Source organism: Balaenoptera borealis (genome assembly GCF_965194805.1).
Source record: "Balaenoptera borealis genome assembly, chromosome: 1".
In the NCBI taxonomy this organism is placed as follows: Eukaryota; Metazoa; Chordata; class Mammalia; order Artiodactyla; family Balaenopteridae; genus Balaenoptera; species Balaenoptera borealis.
In genome coordinates, this window is record NC_138860.1 from 49,819,846 (window position 1) to 49,844,905 (window position 25,060).

General features: G+C 48.3%; 1 long non-coding RNA gene across 1 annotated transcript in view; it reads right to left on the minus strand.

Annotated features, from left to right (window-relative positions):
* LOC309605006 overlaps positions 1-23,754 on the minus strand; it is a 79,906-nt gene extending 56,152 nt beyond the window's left edge. Inside the window, exon 1 of the long non-coding RNA XR_014231209.1 lies at positions 23,326-23,754. This is a non-coding gene — a long non-coding RNA (uncharacterized lncRNA). The remainder of the gene's footprint in view (positions 1-23,325) is intronic.
* Between the last annotated feature and the right edge of the window lie 1,306 nt (positions 23,755-25,060).

The following is a 25,060-nucleotide window of genomic DNA, read 5'->3' on the forward strand; positions in this document are numbered from 1 at the left end:
CCGTACCGGGGTCCCCAGGCTTCTCCTCCCATAAGAGAGTATTTGGCTGGGGGTGGAGGCTCCCATCCCATGAAATCGCTGACCTCCCTGCACTGCCCTGGGCTGATGAGGAAACAAAGATAGAGGGCGTCTGCAGCCCTGAGGCCAGGATCAGCCTCCTCGGCCTGTGGGTGGCATCTAGGGAACAGGACCCAGGGAGAGTCCAGATTCCAACCGCAGCTCTGCCCTGATTCCTTTCGGGCCCCCATCAGCCAGTGCCTGGAGAGAAGATGATAAAAATAAACGCCTACCCAACTTCCCTCACACAGGGGTTGTGAGACTCAAACAAGAGAACACTGGGGAAAGCATTTGGAAGAACAAAAGCCATCACTATTCGGAGTTTCTGATCCTTAATAACTTTAGCAGCCATGTGACGAGAGGCAAATACAAATACACTTGCTTCAAAAGTAAGACCCTCAAGTCCTCACTATTAAAAACTCCTCAAACAAGAGATTTTTATTTGGAGGTGCAGGAAAGGAGCATGCAGTTGAGATCCAAAACCACAAAGTTCCATATGGGAAATGTAAATGATCAAGAATGTCTGGTGGATTTTTCCATATTGAATTTAGAAGGCAGCTTGCTCTTTAGGAAACCTGTGGAATAGACACTATGATCCCCCAAAACATTTGGAGGATGAAGAAGCAGCCAAGAGAGTTATCTAGGATCCTACTCAGAACCACCACAAAGGCAGAATCACAGAAGCCCTGGCTTTCACCTTGGCCTGGGACATCCCTGGCAGCTGCAGGCACCTCTATTCAGAACTTGAGTGAACATCTCCACTAGTCTGCCTGCAGACGCATCATCCTTGTAGGAGAACAAATCCTTGTGCTGGTCCCATTCTGATCTCCCTAGATGTGGAGTCCAGGCCCCCCAACCACTGGCCCAGTATCATGAGAACAAGGCTGTTCCCACCTCAGAGTCCAGGACTGGGAACCTCTAGACAGGATGGGAGTGGACAGCAGAGTAAGGGAGAGAAATAAGAGGCAGCCCTGACCCCAAATTCCACCCGCAAGCGAAGCAGTGAGCCAACCAGCGTCACCCACTGCCTGCACACAGTAGGCAGAGCTGGAAGACCTGCTTTAGGAGAGAGGATTGGGGCAAGTTGACCAGAGCCCCAGCACCGGGCAGGGCAGACACGAGTTTGGGATTTCAGTTCCCTGGTTGACACACCTCTTAAAAGTTCCCTCTGATACAGGGTCCCTATGCAGGTCCCCATGGCCCCTTCCTCCCCTCCATCCTCTCTCCCTAACCAGAGAGGGTCACATTCACTCTCACAGCCCATGTATTTCCACTGCCCAGTGGTTTTGTCCTGACTTGTTCTGCTTCTTAGACTTTCCTTACTCTTGCCTCCATGTTGTCATGCAATATCTATTTCCTCTGTGATGGTCTCCCAAAGAGAGCCAGGATCTCTGGGTGTAAACCTTCACATACACCTCTTCTGAATCCTCCTAGCCCAGGGGGCCATTGGCACTTATTGTGCACCACTGTATGGGTACTAGTGGGGAGGCAGGGAGAGGGCTCACTCTGATGTCAGTTCCACCCTGTCTAGAGATTCCAGGTCTGGACCCTGACGGGAGGGCAGACCCAGACCATCACTCACTCTGGCAGCACTGGTTTCAAATTCATCCAACAGGTCCCTGTTGTTCCCACTCTGTCTCCAGTGCTATGCTGGGTGTTGGGGGGGAGGACTCCAGAGGTAAGAGGAGACATCTCAGGGCTCCCCATCTCTGCATACCTCCCGTCATTCTGTCCCAAGGAGGGAGAATGCTCATCTGATTGGTCAGACTGCAGGTCACCGATTGGCCCATATTTGCAGGTGGATGTGGCCACTGTTCCCAGAACACGGGCTGGGGCGGGGCGGTGACTGGCCCATCCCTCTCCTCTGTTCCTGCAGCAGATCAGTTCACTGGCCCAGGCTGATGCCCTCTCCCTGCCCTTCCATGCAGCTTCCCAGAGCACAGGAGGAGCAGAGATTCGGGGAGAACAAGGCCCCCAGGCTCAGCCCAGCTGACCCCAGTTTGCTGTGTGAGGCGTGGGGACCAAAACCCAGCTGCGTCCAATTTGACTCTTCTGTCTTCTCTGCTCTCCCTCTAACTGTCCCTCTGGGACTTTGTGGGTAGTGGTTGCTAGGGTTTGGGGTCTCCCTGGGTCCTCTGGCCATTAGGCACGTATTAGCCCCTCACTGCTGCCAACCTTGGTGACGACCCCTCACGCTCCAGGAGAAGCAGTTCAGCAGGAAGTTTAGAACTGTGCTGTGACACAAGGTAAGAGCTAGACAATCAGGTTTACTGGGGAGCGACGAAAGGCTTCACGGGGAGAGCGGAGCTGGAGACTGGCCTTGAAAGATGTATAGGATCCCACTGACATTTGGGGACGTGGGGACAGACAGTCCGGGCAGAAGGAACTCAGGCACATTTGGAGAAGAGTAAAGAGTCCAGTGTGGTGCTGGCCGCATGAATGTGGACAATGGAAGAAGATTCTAGAAGGTTAGGTAGACCTACAGGTTGGCGTCCTGGCGTGCTCAGTCAAGAAGTTTTCACCTAATTTAGTAGACACCTGGGAGCCACGGAAAGCTACTAAGCAGGGAGGACTGCCGTCAGGACTGAGCTCTAGAAAGAAGAATTTGGCGGAAGTGTATGGGGGTGGATTGGAGCCAAACAAGACAAGGGCAGGAGGACCAGTTCAGCGGCCTACACAGTAACCCAGGCAAGCAGAACATAAACGCAGGGCGGTGGGACCAGAACGGAGGCCCCAGGGGGAAGGGCGAGCACAGAACCCAGAGAACAAGAGTCCCAAGGAAGACAGAAGATGGGCTGTGGAGGGTTGCCGGAAAGGTCTCCAGGAGAACAGAGAGAACAGGTCTCCGGGTGCCTCCACGGAAACTGGGAGGTCAGGGCAGGTGGGGCTGATGTGCAGAAAGACGAGCTTGTCCGCCTGCCCCGGGCCTGCTACCCTGCCGCCTTCCACTGCCCCAGAATACCATCAGCTGGTGCCCTGCGCTGCTTTGTCAGTGTCTTCTCCTCTCTCCGCTTCCCCTTTCTCCCACTTATTCTTCAGTCCTCAGCTCAAGATCGCCTCCCCCTGCAAGCTGTCCCTGAGCGCCACCCCAGGGACATAGTTAAGTGCTCCCCTCCTGCTCCCCTCCACCCTAACACATGTGCGGGGTGCACTGCAACTGCTGGTTCCCTTCTTGGCTTCCCCCATCAGGTGCTTCATTTATTCGACAGGTAGGCAACAAATGTTTATTGAGCACCTACTATGTGCTAACCCCCAGGTGCTGAGAACACCCCGGGGAGCAAAAGCAGAGCCTGCTCTCAAGGAATGCTTGGTCCAGTGGAGGAAGAAGGAGACCAGATCAACAGAGACTAGGGCTTCCCTGGTGGCGCAGAGGTTAAGAATCCTCCTGCCAATGCAGGGGACACGGGTTCAAGCCCTGGTCCGGGAAGATCCCACATGCCACGGAGCAACCAAGTCCATGCGCCACAACTACTGAGCCTGTGCTCTAGAGCCCGCGAGCCACAACTACTGAGCCCGTGTGCCATAACTACTGAAGCCCGCGAGCCTAGAGCCCGTGCTCCACAACAAGGGAAGCCACTGCAATGAGAAGCCCGCGTGCCGCAACAAAGAATAGCCCCCGCTCGCCGCAACTAAAGAAAAGCCCACGCGCAGCAACGAAGACCCAACACAGCCATAAATAAATAAATAAATAAATAAATAACAAAAAAAACAGAGACTGGCCACGTGATAGGGGGTCATCTCTTCTCTGACTCTTTATCTCCACCCCTAGTGGGCCTGGCACAGAGAAGACTCTGGAAATGATGGTTGAGGGAAGGGAGACACGTTGACTTTGAAGTGTGGCAGGACGTCCAGAGAGCAGCTGGGAACGGGGTGTGCGTGGCGGGGGGCTGGAGCTCAGGAGAGATGACCGGAAAAGGGCTATTTTTGGAGCTCTGCCCTCTCACCTGTAAGTTACCGCGAGCTTCACTAAACCTGACGGGGAGAGTATGTGGGGTCCAAGCGCTTACCTGGAGCGTGAAGACAGTGAGGAGGCTCTGCGCCCCTGACACAGCTTAGATTAACAGGGGCCCCATCCTTGAGCCCAGGGAGGCTGCTCCCACTCAGAACTCACCCCGTTTAAGGAAGCGGGACATGAGGTCGCCTGCACCGGAGGGCCAGACAGCCATCAAAGAGAAAACGCTTACACTGTGGAATGCTCCTAACTCAGGGAAGCGCCAGCGTCAGTGGGGAGAAGGGAGGCTTCCTCTGCGCAGTGCCCCAGACAGCAAGTCACGTCCCCAGACTCCAGACCAACCCATGATTAGGTTTTTCCTCATCTGACACAAGCCTTCAGCTCCGTCTGAATGCCTGTGGCACTGAGCAACTCAAATGTAGATCCCAACGTGCCATCAAAAATGGAAAGAGCCTGTTCTGGGCATGGTTTCTGCTGGTCCTAAAAAAGAATTATCCACATTGCCACCCAAGAGCTCCCCTTCTGGCTCCCTGAGGGCAGCCAGCCCATTAAGGGCTCCTTCCCCCTCCCTCCCTTACCTCTGAAATGCACTGTATCAAGTCCTGCCGACAAATGACTGCTACCAATGGCTTCTAGCTGTCTGGAAACACTTGCAGGTAAACAAACCTGTCCCAGTCACACTGTATGACTTAGCTTTGCAGGCTGCTGGACTCCCCGTCCTGAGTTTTTCCCCACCCCACCCCAACTCTGTGGTGCCTGTGACCTCCAGCTGGTCCTCCAATGAAACATCCATCATCTAGAATCCAGACTGAAAGCTCCACGTGGGCAGGGCCGTGTCCCTCTGCTCACTAGTGCATCCCCAGGTCTAGGACATTGCCTAGCACACAGTAGGCCCTTTATAAGTATTTGTTATGTAGATTCGATAAACTTTGGTGAGGCACCTCTCCTGTGTAAGGTACCTTCAGGCCTGTCCTTCTTCTCAGGACACAGAGTAGAAAGGGCGACCAGTGCTCTTCCCACCAAGAGCCCCCTCTGCAGGTGAGCCAGCATGTTCCAGAGGGGTCCCGGGGCCAGAGTGAAACGGACCAGGACCCTATGGTCCTTCCCCCCCCCATCCTCTGCCTGCCTTTTGTCTGTGGAAAAACTTTAGCCAAAGATTAAGTTTAATGAGAGAAGTGAGAAAATGCAGAAACAAAAGAAAACAGTCCGACAAGACTAAATAATAGTTTAGTCATTAAGCAAAGTCAAGGACCTTTAGTTCCTCCTCAAGGGCTATAGGTAATACTCTGAGCCGTATCCTGTGAGCTGTCTTACAGACACTGAAACCCCCGCCAGGTAGAAGAAGTTAACTACATGATGACCAGACTGTAGCCATGACATAAGCTACCACAATTCCAAGAATTGGCCTCAAGGAAACAGGAACAAACCGATCCTGGAACTGAAGATTAACTGTACCTAAAACAATTAAGATGACACTGGTCAGACCACTGCATGACCAATTGCAAGATGACTGTCAGAGCTGACTGTGCTGTTTCTGCATATAGCCCCCTCCCTCTGTCTATAAAAGCTCTTGCCCACTGATTATCAGTGGGGGGAGGGGGGGAGTCAGCCTTTGGACAGGAATCCACCCTCCCCTCCCCGCCCCCGCAGTTGCCGGCATCCAAAATAAAACAAACTCCTTTCCACCAACCTTGCCTCTTTAATGGCTTTTGAACGGCGAGCAGCTGGACCCCACTTTCGGTGACGAGAGGAACACATGTCCAGCCCCTGTGGCTCCCTCTGCCTGAGCACAGGTCTACATAAGACCCTCTCTTTAAACCTACAGTGAACACAGGCCAGCCTCCCCGCTTCCCACTGTCTTCCTCCCCATCACCCCAGCACTCCTGTTCCCTCCGGGATGTTTCCAGGAACATTTGGCACCATTTCAGAGAAGTTCAAATAGCATGGCTTCCTTAGCAATCTGGGACATTTAAGCCACCCAAATTACTTCTGCCTTTGCTTCAGACAACAAAGTAAGAGAGCTGAATCCTGTCCTCATGAAAAAGGGTCAATGCACATTCCACAGAGATAGACATCGTAGGTAAGAGGCAGGCTTCATAGCCAACATAACTGCGCTCCAATCCCGGCTCTGCCATTGACTTTCTGGTGACAGGGAAATTTCCTTGTCTCAGTTTCCTCACCTATCAGGTGAGGATGACATTAGTAGTTCCTACCTCATTGGGATATTATGAAGAGTAGATGAGATAATCCATGTAAAGCACTTAGAAAAGTGAGTCTGCAATAAAAATTAACTTTTATTTTTATTATCATTATTATTATTATCTTTAACTACAGTTCAGGAAGGACCCCACTAGAGGGTGTTTACTGCAGTTTTTACACATTTTCTCCTAGTTTAGGGTGGCTAATGAAACCTCACCCCTCTGACGCTAGGAGGCTCCTCCCCACCTCCTCATGGAAACACCTCTGCCAAATATCCCTCTCTCAGCCCCAACAAAAGGGATCTTATCACCTACCCTCATGTATGCTCTGTATAAGTCAGCATAGCCTAACTGCTGTAACAAACAACCCCAAAGCCAAGGGCTTGACACAACAAAGACTTTTCTCACTCGTGATCCAGTATCATCAAGGGTAGGAGATATTCTGCTCCACAAAGTCATTCAGGCACCCAGGCTCCTTCACACTGGCTCCACTATCTTGCAGGGCCATGGACCCCCACCCTGGGTCCTCTGCATCCAACCAGCAGGTGGGAAGAAAGCACATGGAGATCACATGCAGGTTTGGGGACCATACAGGGTGGGGGAGTTTATTCCTTTAGCCACATCCATTAGCCAGGAGCTCAGTCCCATGACACCACCCTACTGTAGTAGAAGCTCTGAAATAGTCTTTCCATGTGTTCAAGACGAAAATAAAATCAATTCAATGATCACATAGTATTTTTTCTGCTACCTACTCCTTCTGAGGCTTCTCTAGGAGGGAACTTGAGTTTCGTGCTTCCCCTCAAATCCTATAGCAGATGATGTCTTATTCCACCTGGGCAGCAGACATGGGAGAAAGAAGGTGATCTTCAGAATGGGACAGAGCTGGGCCTAAATCACAGCTTTGTCACTGACTAGGACAGCTCAGCCCTCTGAGTCAGCTTCCTTTTTTACAAAGTCGAAGTGGTAACACAGGGTGGTTACCAATTGGAGACGATACTTATAAAGGGCGGCCACGAGTGGAATTTTCTTTGGCCCTGCTCTTGTTCTCCCATCCCCCAACCAACACCACACCATCCTCTCCAGGCTAATTAACGTTCCTCCAAGCCAACAAAGTGAGAGTCAGGGCCACGACAACCTGACTGACTCGGCCCTAACAACTGGATAGAAGATGGAGGTCAGAATGGTCTGTGAATGTAATTAAGTGAATGTAAAATCTGGAAACCCAAATCCCTCTCGGCCCCAACCAATGCCAGTTTGATCCGTTGGTGTTTAGACCCCACCCCCAATCCACCCACACACTTTCCGCTCTGATCCAGATGGCCTACGGATGCTGAAAGCCAACCAGCACGGGGAATTGGTTGCTTCATAAGCTCCTACAGACTCTGTCCCTAATTGCAAACCCATTTGGGACATTTTCTGAAACAAGAGGCTCTGCACTAACCACTAGCTCCTAAACAAACATACTAACAAACAAACAAACATCAGGGTTTATGCTTTTCCCCCTCGTTCTCCCACTCACCAGGCTCCTCCTGCACACCTTGCTGTAAAACAATTACTGGGGAAACAAAAGGCACCGCCCAATCCATGCCCCTGGTAGTATCACGGCAGTCAGGAGTCCCTGTTCTCCTAGCAACGCGAACTGCCCCAGCTGTGCGTATTTGGTGCTTGGATTACACGAGCCAGCAGCCGGGGTTGGGCATGTTGCTAGGAGAACCTGAACTTGAGTTTAAATTTGCAAACTTTCTTCACTGCCACAGCTTTTTCTCAGCTGCAAATTGACACACACACTCAAGAGTAGGACCCACAACCCTGGGCTCCCCTGGGAAATCCCAGCTCAGATAAGACTGTTGTGGCTTTTTTTTTTTCCCTTGATTTTCAAGCTGAGCCAACAACCACACAAATAAATAAGAATTATAAAGAACTATCCATTGGGCAATACTGACTGAGCCCCTACCACTGCCAGGCACTGTTCTAGGCCCTGGGACACCGCTGTGAAGGAAACAGGCAAGATCCTGCATCTGGGGGAGGGGATGGTAAATAGACGAACAGAACCTGTAGGAAATATATATGTGGGTGGGGGTGTGTGTGTGTCTACATATGTGTATGTATAGAAGTAGATATAGAAAGAGATTTATTTCAAGGAATTGGTGCATGTGATTGTGGGGACTGGCAAGTCTGAAGTCTGCAGGGCTGGCAGGCAGCCTGGAAACAGGCAGGAGTCGAGGCTGCCGTCTTGAGGCAGAATCTCTTCCTCCACAGGGAAACTTCAGTTCTGCAGTTAAGGCCTTTCCACCGATTAGATGCTATCAAGAGTAAGCTCCTTTCCTAAAAGTCAACTGATTGTAGATGTTTACCATATCCTCAGAATACCTTCACAGCAGCACAAAGTTGGTGTGTGATTGAATAACTGGGTACTGTAGCCTGGCCCAGAGGACACAGAAATTAACCACACAGCGGTATATACCTGCCTGAGTAGTGAGAAGTGAGCGCAATGGAAAAGAAGAAAGCAGGGTGAGGGGATCAGGGAGCCCCGTGGAAGGCGGACAACAACAGGAGACCCACCTGTGTGAAATACAGTATGTCATTCAATACAACCTAAATGAAAAATAAATGAACATACCTAGGCATTGCGCTCAAAAAGCAAGACAGGGTTTCCCTGGTGGCGCAGTGGTTGAGAGTCTGCCTGCCAATGCAGGGGACACGGGTTCAAGCCCTGGTCTGGGAAGATCCCACATGCCGCGGAGCAACTAGGCCCATGAGCCACAATTACTGAGCCTGCGCGTCTGGAGCCTGTGCTCCGCAACAAGAGAGGCCGCGATAGTGAGAGGCCCGCGCACCGCGATGAAGAGTGGCCCCCACTTGCCCCAACCAGAGAAAGCCCTCTCACAGAAACGAAGACCCAACACAGCCAAAAATAAATTAATTAATTAAAAAAAAAAAAAAGCAAGACAAAAATCCTCACCTAGTTACACATCTGCTTAATCTTGACCGTGTTGCATGGTAACCGAGACCAGAGGTAAGTCGTCTGAATAATTCTCGTTAGTATTACTTGACACAGCCCCAGCCGGGCTGTCCAGTCTCCTCGACCTGTTCATTAGGCAGCTGTGAATCCCTGTGACCACCGCCTCCTGGTCGCGCCTCTGCGCATGCTCCCGTCCCCTGCGCTCCTCCGCCCCGCCCCGCCCCTCGGGGTTCCCAGGGCTCCTGGTCCACCGAGCCTCCCTGGGCAGCCTCCTGCCTCTTCTGCCCTGACCTCTTCTCCTGCAGGCCCTCTTCCCGCAGCTCCATCCCGCTGGCCTCTTGCCGGTTCCCCAACACTCCAGCCTGCTTCTGCCTCAGTGTCTTGGTCTTTTCTGCTCCCGCTTCCTGGAAGGGTCCCCTCTCAGCCATCTCCTGGGCTCTCTCCCTCACATCCTGCTCAGAAAGGCCAACAGTGAACACCCTGTAAAACAACACCTCCCCGTCACTCTCTGTCCCCTTAGCCTGTCTTGTCTTCACAGCACTTGTGTTAAATGTATATTTCTTTGTTAATTGTCTGTCTCCTCTCACTTGAATGCAGAAGGGCAGGAACTCTGGGTTTTGTGTGTCTGTGTAGTACAATAACAAAATTTACTGTTTTAAAATGTGCAACTCAGTGACATTTAGTACATTCACAATGTTGTGCAACCATCACCACTACCTAGTTCCAGAACACTTACATCACCCCAAAAGGAAAGCCCATACCCATTATGCAGTTGCTTCCCTTTCTTCCCTCCTCCAGCCTGTGACCGTGGATCTACCTATTCTGAATGTTTCATATAAATGCAATTGTACAATATGCGGCCTTTTGTGTCTGACTGCTTTCACTTACCATGATGTCTTTGCAGTTCATCTCATCGCATCAGATAGCTGTACTTCTTTTTTTTTTCTGGCTGAATGACATTCCATTGTGTGGATATGCCGTGTTTTGCTTGTCCATTGGTCAGCCGATGGACATTTGGATTGTTTGTACCTTTTGCTGTCGTGAATAATGCTGCAGTGAACATTTGCGTACGAGTGTTTGTTTGAAGGGAACCCTGTTTTGATCACTCTGTATCTCTGGCCCGTGAACAGACCTGCACAGGGAAAGGCTCAGTAATTAACAGCTATGGATAGTTTAATCCTCAGACAAATAAATAGTAGTCAAGGTTTGCATATCTAATGTCCTTGGGCTACAGGCCCCCTTCATCCAGCCTCTGCAACAGCGCAGGACTGAGACCCCCATGTCTTCCTCTTCCCAAACCCACACTCTCAGTGTCCTGGAGCCAAACTCTACCCAGCAGTGGGGCAGGGGTCCAGCTGCCCCACTCCCCAAACATAAGCACCTCCAGGAAGTCGAGAAAAATGGGCCCTTCTGAATTCTCATGGAGCCCTGGGATCCCCCCAAAAAACAAAGCCTTATTGCCTTCAGGGAAGGTCTGATTAGTAGGCTAATAGAATGAAGAAATTTTCTTTGGATAGGATAAAATCTTAAATTCACAATTAGGAATAAGATCCTAAAAAAGATAATACCCCTGTATTGGTTTCCTAGGGCTGCCATGACAAAGTACTACAAACTGGGTGGCTTAAAACAGTGGAAACGGAAATTTATTCTCTCACAATTCTGTAGGCTAGAAGTCTGAAATCAAGGTGTTGGCAGGGGCACTCTCCCTCTGAAGTTTCTAGGGAAGGACCCTTCCTTGCCTCTTCCTAGCTTTGGGTGGTTTCCAGCAATCTTTGGCAGTCTTTAGCTCACAGCTGCATCCCTCCAATCTCTGCCTCTGTCTTCACTTGGCATTCTTTTCTCATATCTTCACATCAATTTCTTATGACACCAGTCATATTGAACTAAGGGCCCTCCCTGCTCTAGTATGACCTCATCTTAAGTAATCACATCAGCAATGACCTTATTTCCAAATAGCATCACATTCTGAGGCACCGAAGATGAGGACTTCAACATGTCTTTTGGGGGATACAATTCAATCCACAGCCTTAGGAGAAGGTAACGGAATACATATCCTTGATTTCACTGAAGTGTAAATGACTGATAAGGTATTGGGGGGCAGGGAGCTGTTGTGCAAATGAGGAGAGGAGAGGACCAGTGGGTCCACTAATGAGGAGAAATGGGGTAAGGAAGAGGAGGATGGAGCCATGAAGAGTGGTTTCTTTGTCTTTCTAGTGATGTAGCTGAGGGCCAACCCTTCAGCGGGCCCAGTAGCAGAACAGGGAAAGGAGGTGTCTCAGGTCTCCTAGAGGGAATCTTTTAACACTCACACCAGCTCACTCCTCTGCTGAAAATCCTCCAGGGGCTCCCTTGTCCCGAGGGCCCACACCATCCACCCTCTGCTTCTGCACACACTCGACGTGCTGTCGCTGCCCCACTGTTCCCTCTGCCACCCTGGGCTCCTTGCTGCCCTTGAAAGTGCCTGGCATGCTCCTGCCCCAGCCTGGGTCTGGCTATTCCCTTCCTTCAGAGAGCTCTGTGGCTCAAACTGCATCTTACCAGGCACCCCCTGAGCACCCCATCCCCACTCCACCCAGCACTTTCTATGCCCTCACTTTGCTAGTTTTCCCCACAGTGCTCACCGCCACCTGATACACAAGTATTGGCCTATTTCCTGCCTGTCTTCCTCCGCTAGACTATGAACACCATGAGGGCAGGGAGTTCTGCGTTAGTCGCTGCTGTATTCCGGGTCTGCAGAGCAGTCCCTGGCAGGCATTAGGCGTTCAATAAGTTTTCATCAGCTATATCCCTTATATGCAGAATCTTAAAAAAGGCTACAAATGGAATTATCTACAAAACAGAAATCGAGTTACAGATGTAAAAAATAAACTCATGGTTACTGGGGGTTGAGGGTGGAGAGGGATAAATCGGAGGATTGGGATTGACACATACACACTACTATATGCAAAAAAGATAACTAATAAGGACCTACTGTATAGCACAGGGAACTCGACTCAATACTCTGTAATGACCTATATGGGAAAAGAATCTAAAAACGAGTGGATGTATGTATATGTATAACTGACTCACTTTGCTGTATGGCAGAAACTATCACAACATTGTAAATCAATTATACCCCAATAAAAATTAAAAACAATTTTTTTCATCTGATGAACGAAATTTCTTCTGCTACACTACATGCTTGGGGAGACTTGCAGCTAATGAGAGGACCTCTGTGATTAGCTGGGGCCCACCTGGATAAGCCAGGATAATCGCCAAGATCCTTAACTTAATCGCCTCTGTGAAGTCTCTTCTGGCGTGTAAGGCAGCGTTCACAGGCTCAGGGTGCTAGGACGGGGGCGTATGTGGAGGCCGTTATTCAGCCTCCCACAGGCAGGCGAGGCAGGCCTGCTCCTCATCTGTTGTCATGACATCCATCGGCTGCCATGTAGGCAGTGCCAGGCCACCTGCCCCACCCCCCTGAGGTGCAGCCCCGCCTCCCAGACTCCTTCCATCAGCCTCCCCCAAGCCCAGCTTCTGGGACCTGTGACCGGATGCCCTCACTCCCACCCCAGGCTTTCACACCGTCCCTGACTAGCTGCAGGCCCCTGGTCACGCCTGCTTTCTCCTGTTAAAGGCACAACAAGGCCGGGCAGTCCTGGGAACCAGTGTCACTGGGGCCAGGACAGTGGTACCTTCTTTGAATTGTTTTTTGGGGAGAGAAGAGGCTAGAGGGGACAGGCAGGGTGTGTGTGTTGGGGGGTGTCCCTCCATCTCTTCTGCACTTTTCCTTCCTTCCGTTCTTTCACCTGCTTCTTCTCTCCCCCGGGCCACACTCTGACTTTTCTGCCTCTTATTCTCCATCCTTCCCACCTCAGCTGGTGACATCCAGTGGCATCAGGCACACCTGCCATACTCAGTGCACCCAGGAGAGTTCACTGAGCCTTTGCTGGGTGTCTCTCTCTCACACACAGGGATCGCATTCTGAGTCACCTTCTAAACAACGCTTAATGACTAAAGAGGCAAGGGCATGGACCCTGCCCCGCCTCAGCCCAGTGTGATGACGGGAGCTATGGAACCAGGAGGGTCTGCCCCCAATGCCATCCCTGACTGGCTGGGAGACCTGACCCCACTGACACTCAAGGTCCACATCTACAAAATGGGTATAATAGCCCTCTTGGGATGGCCCCTCATTCGTGGTCCCCAAAATCCTGGCATAACTTTACAAAATATCCTTGATGTGGAAGAATCTTTGTAACAATTGAACAAGGAAGAAACAGAGATCATGGCTGCAGGAACCTCAGGAGGTGCCCTAGGCACCTGGTGTCAGAGGTCACGGGGATCCACAGCGTCCAGCCAAGCCTTGACCAGAACTGGCTCCAGCTGTTGTGACACTACTACATGCTTGAACAGTCCCAGGCCTCTCTCCGCCCTCCCCTCCTCGCCCCCATACAGCCCAGACGGGCAACAGAAGGGGTCTCTAGAGCAATCTCGTCTCATTTCACCACACACCGGTAAGTCCAGCCTCGTCCTTTGGGGAAACAGCTTCCCCAGACGGTCCAGTCAGTGCAGGCTGGTTCCAATCAGGGCCGTGAAAAGCTGTAGGTGTCTGACATCCTTCATGTGGTTCTGCCTTGAGAAGCTAAGTAAAGACTGGAGGGAAAGGTGAGAAGAGAGCGTCCTTCCTACATCCAGAGTTATCTGATTAGAATAACTGTCCAGCAACTAACCTCAGGTTAGTTATGGGTAGGGGGCTGTCCTGAGGTAATGTGAGGAAAGCACACAACAAGCCCTCGGTAGCACTAGTCTACCCCCCGCCTCACTGCTTTGTGGGGGGACCTTGTGCAGGTCCCCCAAAGTCTCTGAGCCTCAGTCTCGGGTTAAATGAGCTGCCCGCTGGCTTGACTACCTCACGAGACCCGAACACAGTAATGTGTGTGAGGGTCACCTTGAAATGACTGGAACACACCTACAAATACATTACATAAAAGAACAATGAGGAATAAAGGAAACAAAACAATATAATTGGCTAGGTGGTGTATTAGTTTCCTAGGCTGTCATAACAAAGTCCCACAAACCGAGTGACTTAAAACAACAGAAATTTATTGTCTTACATTCTGAAAGCCCGAAGTCCAAAATTGAGGTGTCAGCAGGGAGGGAACTGTTCCCAGTCTTTCTTCTACCTTCTGTAGCCTCAGGTGTTCTTTGGCTTATAAATACATCACTCCAATCTTCCATCTTCCCCTATGTCTTCACACTATTTTCCTTCTGTGTGTGTCTATCTCTGTGTTTTAAAATGCACCTGGTGCTTTGTGACTACCTAGAGGGGTGGGATAGGGATCGTGGGAGGGAGACACAAGAGGGAGGGGATATGGGGATATATGTATACGTATAGCTGATTCACTTTGTTATACAGCAGAAACTAACACAACAATGCAAAGCAATGATACTCCAATAAAGATGTTTAAAAAAAAAAACGCACCTGGGATTTCCGTTTTTTTCAGGTATGGTGAGACCAACAGCTCAGAAGATGATTGCCATTGAAAAGAGAGTTTGTTACTCGTAGTTCTCAAGAGGAGGGGGCAGCCCACATCACACAGGGCCACACAGGGAAGCACCAGGATTGGTCAGAAGGCAGAGGAGAGGAGAAAGTGTGGGCAGGGGTCCTTCTTGTGGTTTTCACGGGAAGGAATGAGGAAGGCATAGTAAGCAAGCTGAGTAGGTTTAGGACTGGATAGTTCAAATAATTTCAGCAGGCTCTGGGCTGTGGGGTGGTCCCTAGTTGTCCAGGACGTGGCCCTACGTTGATTAGGAATATTGCCTCCTGAGTGGAAGAGCCAGATAGAGGAGATGCTTTGGAGTGTGGGCTCTGGATTGGTTAGTTTGCGTACAAAAGACATGCTTCTGTGCAGGTCCTTTGCTACTTCTGGGAACCGTTTAGCCCTGGGAGAGACAGTCTCACTCCAGTCACTGAAGCCCCAGATACCAGAGGATCAAGAATACAGAAAATAAATAACCAACAAGGACCTACTGTATATAGCACGGGGAACTCTGCTCAGTATTCTGTAATAACCTAAATGGGAAAAGGATTTGAAAAAGAATAGATACATGTATATGTATAACTGAATCACTTTGCTGTACACCTGAAACTAACACAACATTGTTAATCGACTATACTCCAATATAAAATAAAAATTAAAGAATAGAGAAAATAAGAAAATAGAGTTAATATACTCAGAGTCCAAATTTCCCCCGTTTATAAGGACAACAGTTATCTTGGATTAGGGCTCAGCCTAATAACCTCATTTTAACAACTTGATTACCTATAAAGACCCTATTTCCAAATAAGGCCACATTCTGAGGTACTGTGGGTCAGGACTTAAACGTATCTTCTTCACAGGACATAATTCAATCCATACAGACAAGGAAGAGTAAACTTTTTCAGTAAAAGGCCAGATAGTGAATGTTTTAGACTGTCACGGGAGAGCAGCCACAGACAATAGGTAAATGAGTGAGCATGGCTATGTTCCAATAAAACTTTATTAACAAACTAGGCAGTGGGCCAGACATGGCTCACAGGCCATAGTTTGCCAACCCCTAAGTTAGGAGACAGATTCTCAAAATAAGAAAAAAAGAAAGGGTTCGTGCAGCCTTTCTGAAAGAGGGAATTCCGCCCAGGAAATAAAAGTCGGGAGCAAATTTTGAGTCCCCAGAAGCGCTAGGGGTAGAGTCAATGCAGGTCTAGCCCAGAGTCTGGGCTCAGAGACTTGGATTCACAATGAGGGACGGCAGAGGGCCCCGGAGGATCCCTCACCAGCCCTAGAGGGGCCGATCTTGCAGAAAGACCCAGTGACTTGCCTCACAGCCACTAGAGGTGGGAAGCAAACCCAGGGGTTCTGATTGGAGGCTGAAGTTTCCCTTGGGCACAGTTTTTGACTAGGGTCCCTTCATTAATACTAGCGTAATTGCTTGTAGCTGGAGGATTGTGATTACATACCACTATTTAAATATGGAGGAGGAGCACTAGAGGCTTAATCTTTGCATCTTTTTAATTTTTTAATACGAATGGACTTACCTCCCTCGGGCAAGATAATATATTAAAACTTGAATTTTTAAAACAGCGGGTGATGACTCAATTTACAAGAGAATTCACTATAGGATTTCTTAAATAGTGAGTTCCCAGAGCAATAAAAATTCTTTGATTTACAAATTTTCAATTTGCCAGCATCTTTTCCATATTATAACTCGAGTGTAGAGGCTGTATTTGAAAAAGAAACACAATTGCTAATGAGTACCCTAGAGACAGCTGAGCAAGAAAGAAACACTTGCATTTATAAACAGGGTGGCCAGAAGGCATATTTTAAGGACACCTTGAAGATGTCTCAAAGCCTGGGATAGGGCTCTGACCTGCTAGGACACACAAGGCAGACAGGTGAACCAAAGAGGGAACATCAGTCAGAGAAGAGGAGACCCAGAGACCAGACTGCAGTTTGGAGCTACTGCAATTAGAAGCTCTTTATGTGTGTACAGATGGTAAAGCCCCAGGTTCCCGGAAAAGGAGCTCTTACCCCTCCATCCCTCAGCCACACGCAGTGAGACAAATTTACCCAGCACCACCTCAGACACTGCCTGTTAGAAAGCCTGGGAGAATATTAAAGACCTTTCCCATAAAACAGTGGCTTCTCTTAGCATTTCATTACCTCCATTGCTCTGCATTTAAAACCAGCCATGTGACATTGCAATGCCATCTTCCAGATGTGTGGCAACCAAGTCTGTAGACTCAACTGAGTAGTAACTGTTGCTAATTATTGCTAAGGTCCGGATTTGACTAATGACTTACTCTTTTAGTTGTGGTTTTTAGAGTAAATTCAAGGTCACCCCTATATTCGCATCACGCTCACTCTCTTGCATTTCCTTATGTTTTTGTGAGTCAGAGAGAAAGGTGTAGCGTTGACACGCTGAGAATTGCCCAGTAGCCTCGCCACACAGACGTGTGTCCCACTTGTAACCATCAATTGTCCAGGCTGGGGCAGGGCAGGGTAAGGGGTTGCCTGGCATGTGGTTCCCAGAATTTAATACATCACACACCAGTAAAATGTGCACACAAAGTGTGGGCTCCTGGAGAGGATTGAGAATTTTTATTTACGAAATAGGAACACTTAATCAATAATCTATCATTTGCTATGACCATCATTCCATAAAAGAATAAATATATTAACAGCAACAAAGTCAGAAGGACAACCTCCAAGCATTCCCTCAAGCAAGATAGGTGATAATCTGACATTGATTTTATATATTAAAAAACATGATTCATATTTGTCTCATTCTGCTGCACATTGGTGGAAATGTTCCTCACGGACGTACAAACATCAGTGCAATAACAAGGACAGACAGTGTGGAAACCACTGCCCCAGACCTTTGCTGTCCAATTCAGTGGCCACTAGTCACACGTGGCTATTAAGCACCTGCAATGTGGTTGGTCTGAACTTAGATGTGCTGTAATTGTAAAATTCACACCAAATTTCAGAAACTTGGTACAAGAAAAAAAAAAAAGTATATCTCTTGGTACTTTTTATATTGAATGTGTGTTAAAATGATAATATTCTGGATATATTAATATATCATTAAAATGAATTTAAGAGTTTTTTTACTTTTTGAAAAATGATGCTACTAGGAAATTTTTAATTACTTTGTGACTCACATTGTATTTCTACTGGACAGTGCTGCTTAGATGAGCAGTATCCACCTGAAAATGTTAGATGCCATCGAGGTAGTTTATAGCTTTTCATTATATTCTTATATATTTTATATACTTGGCATTGAAATACCAAATAAATAGGACTTGAATTTATGTTTCCATGCAGAGCAGGGAAGTTATGACTATGAGAACCTTAATGTGTTCAAGACGAACTGACTGGTCTGGGGGCAACTTAAACTTGCTGTTCCAGGGGACTTCCCTGGTGGTGCAGTGGTTGGGAATCCACCTGCCAATGCAGGGGACATGGGTTCGAGCCCTGGTCCGGGAAGATCCCACATGCCACGGATCGACTAAGTCCATGCGCCACAACTACTGAGCCTGCGCTCTAGAGCCTGCGAGCCACAACCACTGAGCCCGCATGCCACAACTACTGAAGCCCACACACTCTAGGGCCCGCGCTCCGCGACAAAGAGAGGCCACCGCAATGAGAAGCCTGCGCACCGCAACGAAGAGTGGCCCCCTCTCGCCACAACTAGAGGGGGCCCGCGTGCAGCAACGAAGACCCAACGCAGCCAAAAATAAATAAATAAATTTATAAAAAAACAAAAAAAATCTTGCTGTTCCAGACTATACAGTTGATGCCCATTGTGGCCACTAGAGGGCAGTAGCATATACAAAATGTGAACTTCCGCATAAACATTACCTGAGAAGACGCTGCAGGCAAAGCCATTACAAGGGAGACACTCAGTAATTAGAGCTGATCCTCTTTCCCTTGCTCTTAAGTGCCATATACCTCTAGAGAAGCGAGAGGCCGCAGAGGACTGGGTAGAGCTTGAGTTGGCCCTTAAACCGTGAGTGAGGTTCAGACAGCAGCAAAGCAGAAAAGCCATTCTGTATGAGAGAAATCATGTTCAAGGGCAGGTGTTCCAAGACCCAAGCTGTAGAGTCAGGTTTACCTTCCTGGCTCTGCTACTAACAATGTCTGGAGCCCAGAGCAAGGCATTGGGCCTCAGTTTCTTCCTCTGTGAAATGAGGAGGCAGAGAGAGGTGAACTTTAAGGCAAGCTCCAACCTCAGCATTCATTCCATACTTTCAAGTGTAAACCCTGTGGGCCTGGTGTTATCACAGGCTTGGTGAAAAGAGTAGCAATTATAGGACTTACACACAGGCACAATAGTGCTGTAAATTCATGCTTTAAGGTCCCCTCTGCTCCAAACACTTAACAATGACAGATAAAATACAAAAAATTATAAGTCAAAGAATTATTCAAAAAGATCAGCATCTCCAAGGGTTACAGCAGAGACACAGCTCTGTAAACTGGGATGATGCTTGGGATTGTGAGGCTCCAGGGCGGGGAGCAGGCAGAGGTGGTGAGGAGCTTTTCTCCTGTGGTGAGACGGGGAATACCACATGAGGAGGGGTCCCCAAATCAGGGACTGTGTGGGGCTCCTACACCCAACAACCGGGGGTATAAAACACATAACAAACTGCTTCCAGGGCTGAGGCTTATACAAAGCTTCATACCCCCAAATGAGGAGGAATCTGGTCCCTGGCCCAGTGACAGGATCAGAAATATCCCCAAATCATGACAGCATGGATATCTGAGCTGATGATAGAAATCTGGTTCTGAACTGGGGGCTATGGAGGCCAAGAGGAAGTAACTTCAAAACCACTAGGTTGGGAAGGGGTGAGCACCAGAGAGATCAAAATTGCTAATAATAAGTCCCCCCAAGAGAAAGACTAAGAGAAGCAGTCCAAAATTGCAATTAAAAAATGCATTAAAAAATGCAATTAAAGAAGATGTGGTACATATATACAATGGAATATTACTCAGCCATAAAATGAATGAAATAATGCAACTTGCAGCAACATGGAGGGACCTAGAGAATATCATACTAAGCAAAATAAGTCAGAAAGAGAAAGACAAATACCATATGATATCACTTATATGTGGAATCTAAAATATGACACAAATGAACATATCTATGAAACAGAAACAGACTCAAAGACATAAAGAACAGACTTGTGGTTGCCAAGGAGGAGGGGAGTGGAAGAGGGAAGTATTGCGAGTTTGGGATTAGCAGATGCAAACTATTATACATAGGATGGATAAACAACAAGCTCCTACTATATGGCACAGGGAACTATATTCAATATCCTGTGATAAACCATAATGGAAAAGAATATGAAAAAGAATATATATGTGTATAACTGAGTCACTTTGCTGTACAGCAGAAATTAACACGACATTGTAAATCAACTACATGTCAATAAAATTTTTTAAAAATGCAACAGCAGGAAGTGAATTCACTTCAGGTGAAGTGAAAATAGTCGGGCAATCTGATACTGACTTTTAAAAAAGAATTCATTATTTATTCAGCAAATATTTTAAGTACCTACAATTCTCAGATATTGTTTTAAGTGTTGAAGATATAATAATAAACAAAAAATAACTGCCCTCATGGACTACATTCTAATGGAAGAGACAGGCAATTTTTCAAAATTGCATAATATGCCAAGCAGTAACAAGTGCTATGAAGAAATGTTTAGGATCCTCAAAGATCCTATATATAAACATACAACCATATATAAAAACATAAATTATAAAACAACAAATAGGCAAAATTAAACAAAAGCAAGTTAGGAAAAAGAACCAATAAAATGAAAAATTTAGTCATTGAAATACATAAACTCAGTAGCGGTAGATAAATGCTATGAAGTCACAGTGGAAGAGAGATTAATTAGAAGGCAGTACTGAAGAAATCACCCATAAAACAGCATAAAGAGAGAAAATGTATTTTTAAAAACATGAAAGAACAGTTAACAGCCATGGAAGGTGGACCGACAGGCACCAACATACAGCTAATAGGGATTCTAGAAGAAAAGAACAGAAGGAATGAGAGAAAAGTGATGTCCAAAGAGATAACATCTGAAGTTTTCCAGTATTAAAGTTAGAATTCACTAAGAACTCTAAATATGGATATACAGGAACTTGTATTTTCACAATGATGTGTCCAAGTGTCCATACATCATAGTGAAACTGAAACACATGTAAGGATAGAGAAATAACTCATAACCAAAAAAATAAGACTACCTACAAAAAAGAAAGAAAAACTGATGGTAGCAACGTCAGCAACAGATGCCAGAAGACATGGGAGGAACTCCTGAAAAGTGCTGAGAGAAACTTACTAATCAACATAGAATTCTATACCCAGATTAACCATTGTTCATTCAAGAGTGAGAAGAAAAATTATATATATGTACATTTTCAGGCACACAATAATAATTCTTTTAGTACAGCCCTAGGGCCCATGGGCTGTAATAAAAGAAATAACAGCCCATGGGCCCCAGGTAAAAGAAGTACTAAGGGGCTTCCCTGGTGGCACAGTGGTTAAGAATCTGCCTGCCAATGCAGGGGACACAGGTTCGAGCCCCAGTCTGGGAAGATCCCACATGCCATGGAGCAACTAAGCCCATGCGCCACAAGTACTGAGCCTGCATGCCACAACTACTGAAGCCCGCACGCCTAGAGCCCATGCTCTGAAACAAGAGAAGCCACTGCGATGAGAAGCCTGCGCACCACAATGAAGAGTAGCCCCCACTCGCCACAACTAGAGAAAGCCCGCGCACAGCAACAAAGACCCAATGCAGCCAAAAATAAATAAATAAATTTTAAAAAAAAGTACAAAGGAGTGAAATCACAATGGAAATTACAAAAATTAAGAAATAAGCAACAAAAATACAACATATCTGAACAGTAATATCAATAACAGCTTTGATATGTTGCTTTCAGCAATAAGCCAGGAATTATATTAGACATTTCATAAGTAGTACATCTCTCAGCCCTCAAGGCCAGGTTATGACCTAGGCATTGTTAACTCTTTTGTAAGGATGAGAAAACTTTCTGGTAGAACAAGATAATCATGCTGTTATGGACTAAATGTTTATGTCCCCCCAAAATTCACATGGTGAAGGCCTAATCCCCAATGTGATAGTATGAGAGGTGGGCCCTTTGAGGGATAATTAGATTTAGATGAAGTTCTGAGGGTGGAGCCCCCATGATGGGATTAGTGCCTTTATAAGAAGAGGAAGAGCCACCAGAGCCTCCTCTCTCTGCCCTGTGAGATTATAATAAGAAGGTGACCATCTGCAAACCAGGAAGAGTGCTCTCACCAGAACCCCGCCATGCTGGCACCCCAATCTCAGACTTCCCAGCCTCCAGAACTGTGAGAAATAAATTTGTTGTTTAATCCACCTAGTCATAGTAACCCAAGACAACCAAGACACATGCATGGTAGTCTGGGTCTGTACAAGATAGGGAGCCAATGAAGCAAGGAGGGAGGTGTGGGTGGAGTTTTACTGACCCTTGGGAACAAGAATAGGGGGCCTATGTCAGGTACAAACAGCTGTTCGACAGTGAGGAGGTAGATGGCAATCTACTCAGAAGCGGTTCATGCTGGTGATTACCCTTTGCCCTACTCACCTTTCCCCTAGGCCCACGTTGAGTTTGCCTCAGCATTAAACACTATAACATCCGGAACACCTGCCCAGCTTTCAGCCAGACTGGGTTACAAGCTGTAAATAAAGAGGCATTTACAGGAACCACACACATGAACTGAGGTTCCCAAGCCCAGCTTCACCCAGGAATCTCCCGGGGAGCTTTCAAGCACACAGATGCCCTTCCCCCAGTCCTATTTGTGTTCAGCTGACCTCAGCTGCTACCCGGGCAACAGGATTTTTTAAAGCTCCTGGGGAAATACTGTTGTTCAGTCACAGCTGAGAATCCCTGTCCTAGAACAGGGTAAGATGAAGGAAAACGTTCTTTCTGCCCCAACAGGCTGAATCTGGGGACGGGGGCCTGGTAGCCCCTCTCAACAGCCAGCACCAGCACTTGGGCAAACTTCAGAGGCAGCTGTTCTGACAGCTTTGGGAACTGGTTCCCCTTTCCCTGAAATCAGAAAAGAGGAAGCATAGTGTACTTGTCCGCAAAAGTAATAATTCTCCCGGAGCGGAGGAGGGGACATTTCTCTTCCTTTGACGTGAACAAAATCACAGGCCAGCAGCTGAGGCTTATTCTACAGGAATGTACTGACAGTACTTAGGGTTTTCTGTTCAACAAATTGCTGCCCCCAGCCCCCTTTAGGAAAGCGGTTTTCAGAGGGCCAGAGCCTCCCTTTCCAGACGAGCCAGAGCAAGTGGGCTGCTGGAATGAGAAGAAAGCCCGCCTGCCTGTCCCATCCTCAGAGAGGGTCATCTAGGCTCAGGGCCCCGCGCTGAGCATCACAGGGCATCCCCCGGGAGGGAAGCTGGAAAGACGCTCCGTCCTCTGGGGCTTAGAGCCAAGGACACTCGCACGTCCTCAGAGACCACGCCTGCCCTCGGGGAAGGGGGAGGCAGTGTCCTGAGCCCAACCCCCCCGATCTGAAGGCCCGCCCGCATTCCCACCTCTCGGCCCAGAGAAGTTACCCAGCCTCCGGACCTCGGCTGATCTGTGCCCGCCGCCTTCGGAGACCTCCGTTTCACGAGGTCCGAGCAGAACACGTGTTGGATCAAGGGCAGCTGATGCTGTGGCGGCTGCAGGTCGTTGTGGCTGTGCTGGTTGCTGTGGTTACAGCTGTGTTTGTTGTGGAGTTTGTGGTCGTTGCGATTGCGTGGTTTTTATGGGCATGAGGTTGCTACAGTTGCTGCGCTTGTGCTTGCTGTGCTCGTGTGGTGATTGCAGGTATTCTAGCTCCTTCGGCACCGCAGCCTGAGGAGCAGGCCAGCCGCTGGGGAGAGGTGGCCTCCTGACACATGTCCTCTCAGGCGGTGCCCAGGCAAACAGACAAAGGGCAGGCAGAGAGAGGGGGCATCGCCGGGGTGCAGATGACGGCGCACGAGCTTCCCCAGCCCCACAGCCCTCTCTCTTTGGCTGTCGGGGACCCCCCAGCACGGCCGCGTAGGCCGCTTATCTGGAGCTGGAGCCACGTCCAAGTGCTTGAAACCCTGAAGGTTCTCCTGCGCGCAGCACAACCTCTGTTTGCAAGCACACTCTCCCGTGCAGAAACCCTTTCACCCAAAATGGACCCTGCCCATCCCACTGCCCTGAGATGCTCCAAGCAAGCCAGACAGACAGTGCTTATAGCCTGGGGGGCAACGAGCAAGCAGGCTTCTACTGGAAGCAGTGGGGGGGGGCGTGGTGAGAAGACAGATCACAGCAGAGGCCCGAGCAGAGGGCCTGGCCTGATGCCCACCTCCTTGACCCTGGACCCGGAGTCAGCATGAAGCCAGGGGGCTGGGTCAGCCCTCCAATGGGCAAGGCCTGGGCATCTCCTAGCTCACCTCCACCCATCACTCTTACAAGGTCCCCATGAGTGGATCAGAGCTGTGGTGAGGCCACGGTTTCCCCAGCATGGTAGGCAGAGACCCTTGGGTCCTGGTACCCAGGACGGAGTTTTACACCTGCCTCAGGGAATCTGCATCCTGCGCCATATACCCCTCTCCTGAACCCTGCTCCCAGTCAGAAATGTATGTTTGTTTTAAATGTATTAATAGATAATACTTCACATGGTCCATAATCAAATGTGCAAAAGGGAATGCAGTGAAATAGGCTCTCCCATACCTTTCCCTTAGCCACCCAGAGATCGTTTATGAATTTGCAAGCAAATACGCATGTGTGACCAAACAAAGGAACACAGCATGGTGGGAAGAGTACAAACTCTGAGCCAGTCTGTCTGAGCTCAAGACCCAGTACTGCCCGTTTCCAGCTGGGGACTTTGAGCATTGCTCTGTGCCCCGGTTCCTCCCAGCTGCACAATAGGATATAATCACAGTACCTACCTCATAGGATGGGGACAGGGCTAAACAACACATATTAGCTCTCACTGTAATGGATGGTCTTTTCTCTTCCGTCTTATAGAAGTGATATCACACTGTTTCACACATACTGTTCTACATCTAATTTCTTTCTCTTTCAAGTGGATCTCGGAGCTCATTCAGTCTCTTGTAGAGCTGCATGGTATTGCATTGCCTCAGTGCACCTAATTTATTTAAGCCAGTCTTTTTTAAATAGACATTTTGGTAGTTTCCAGTCTTTTACAAGCAATGTTGCGATGAATAACTTTGTACATACTATATAATTTTTACACCCCTATCATGCCACATAATTATCTTTTTTGTGATAAGAATGATTAAGATCTAGTCTCTTAGCACCTTTGAAGTTTATAATACAATAT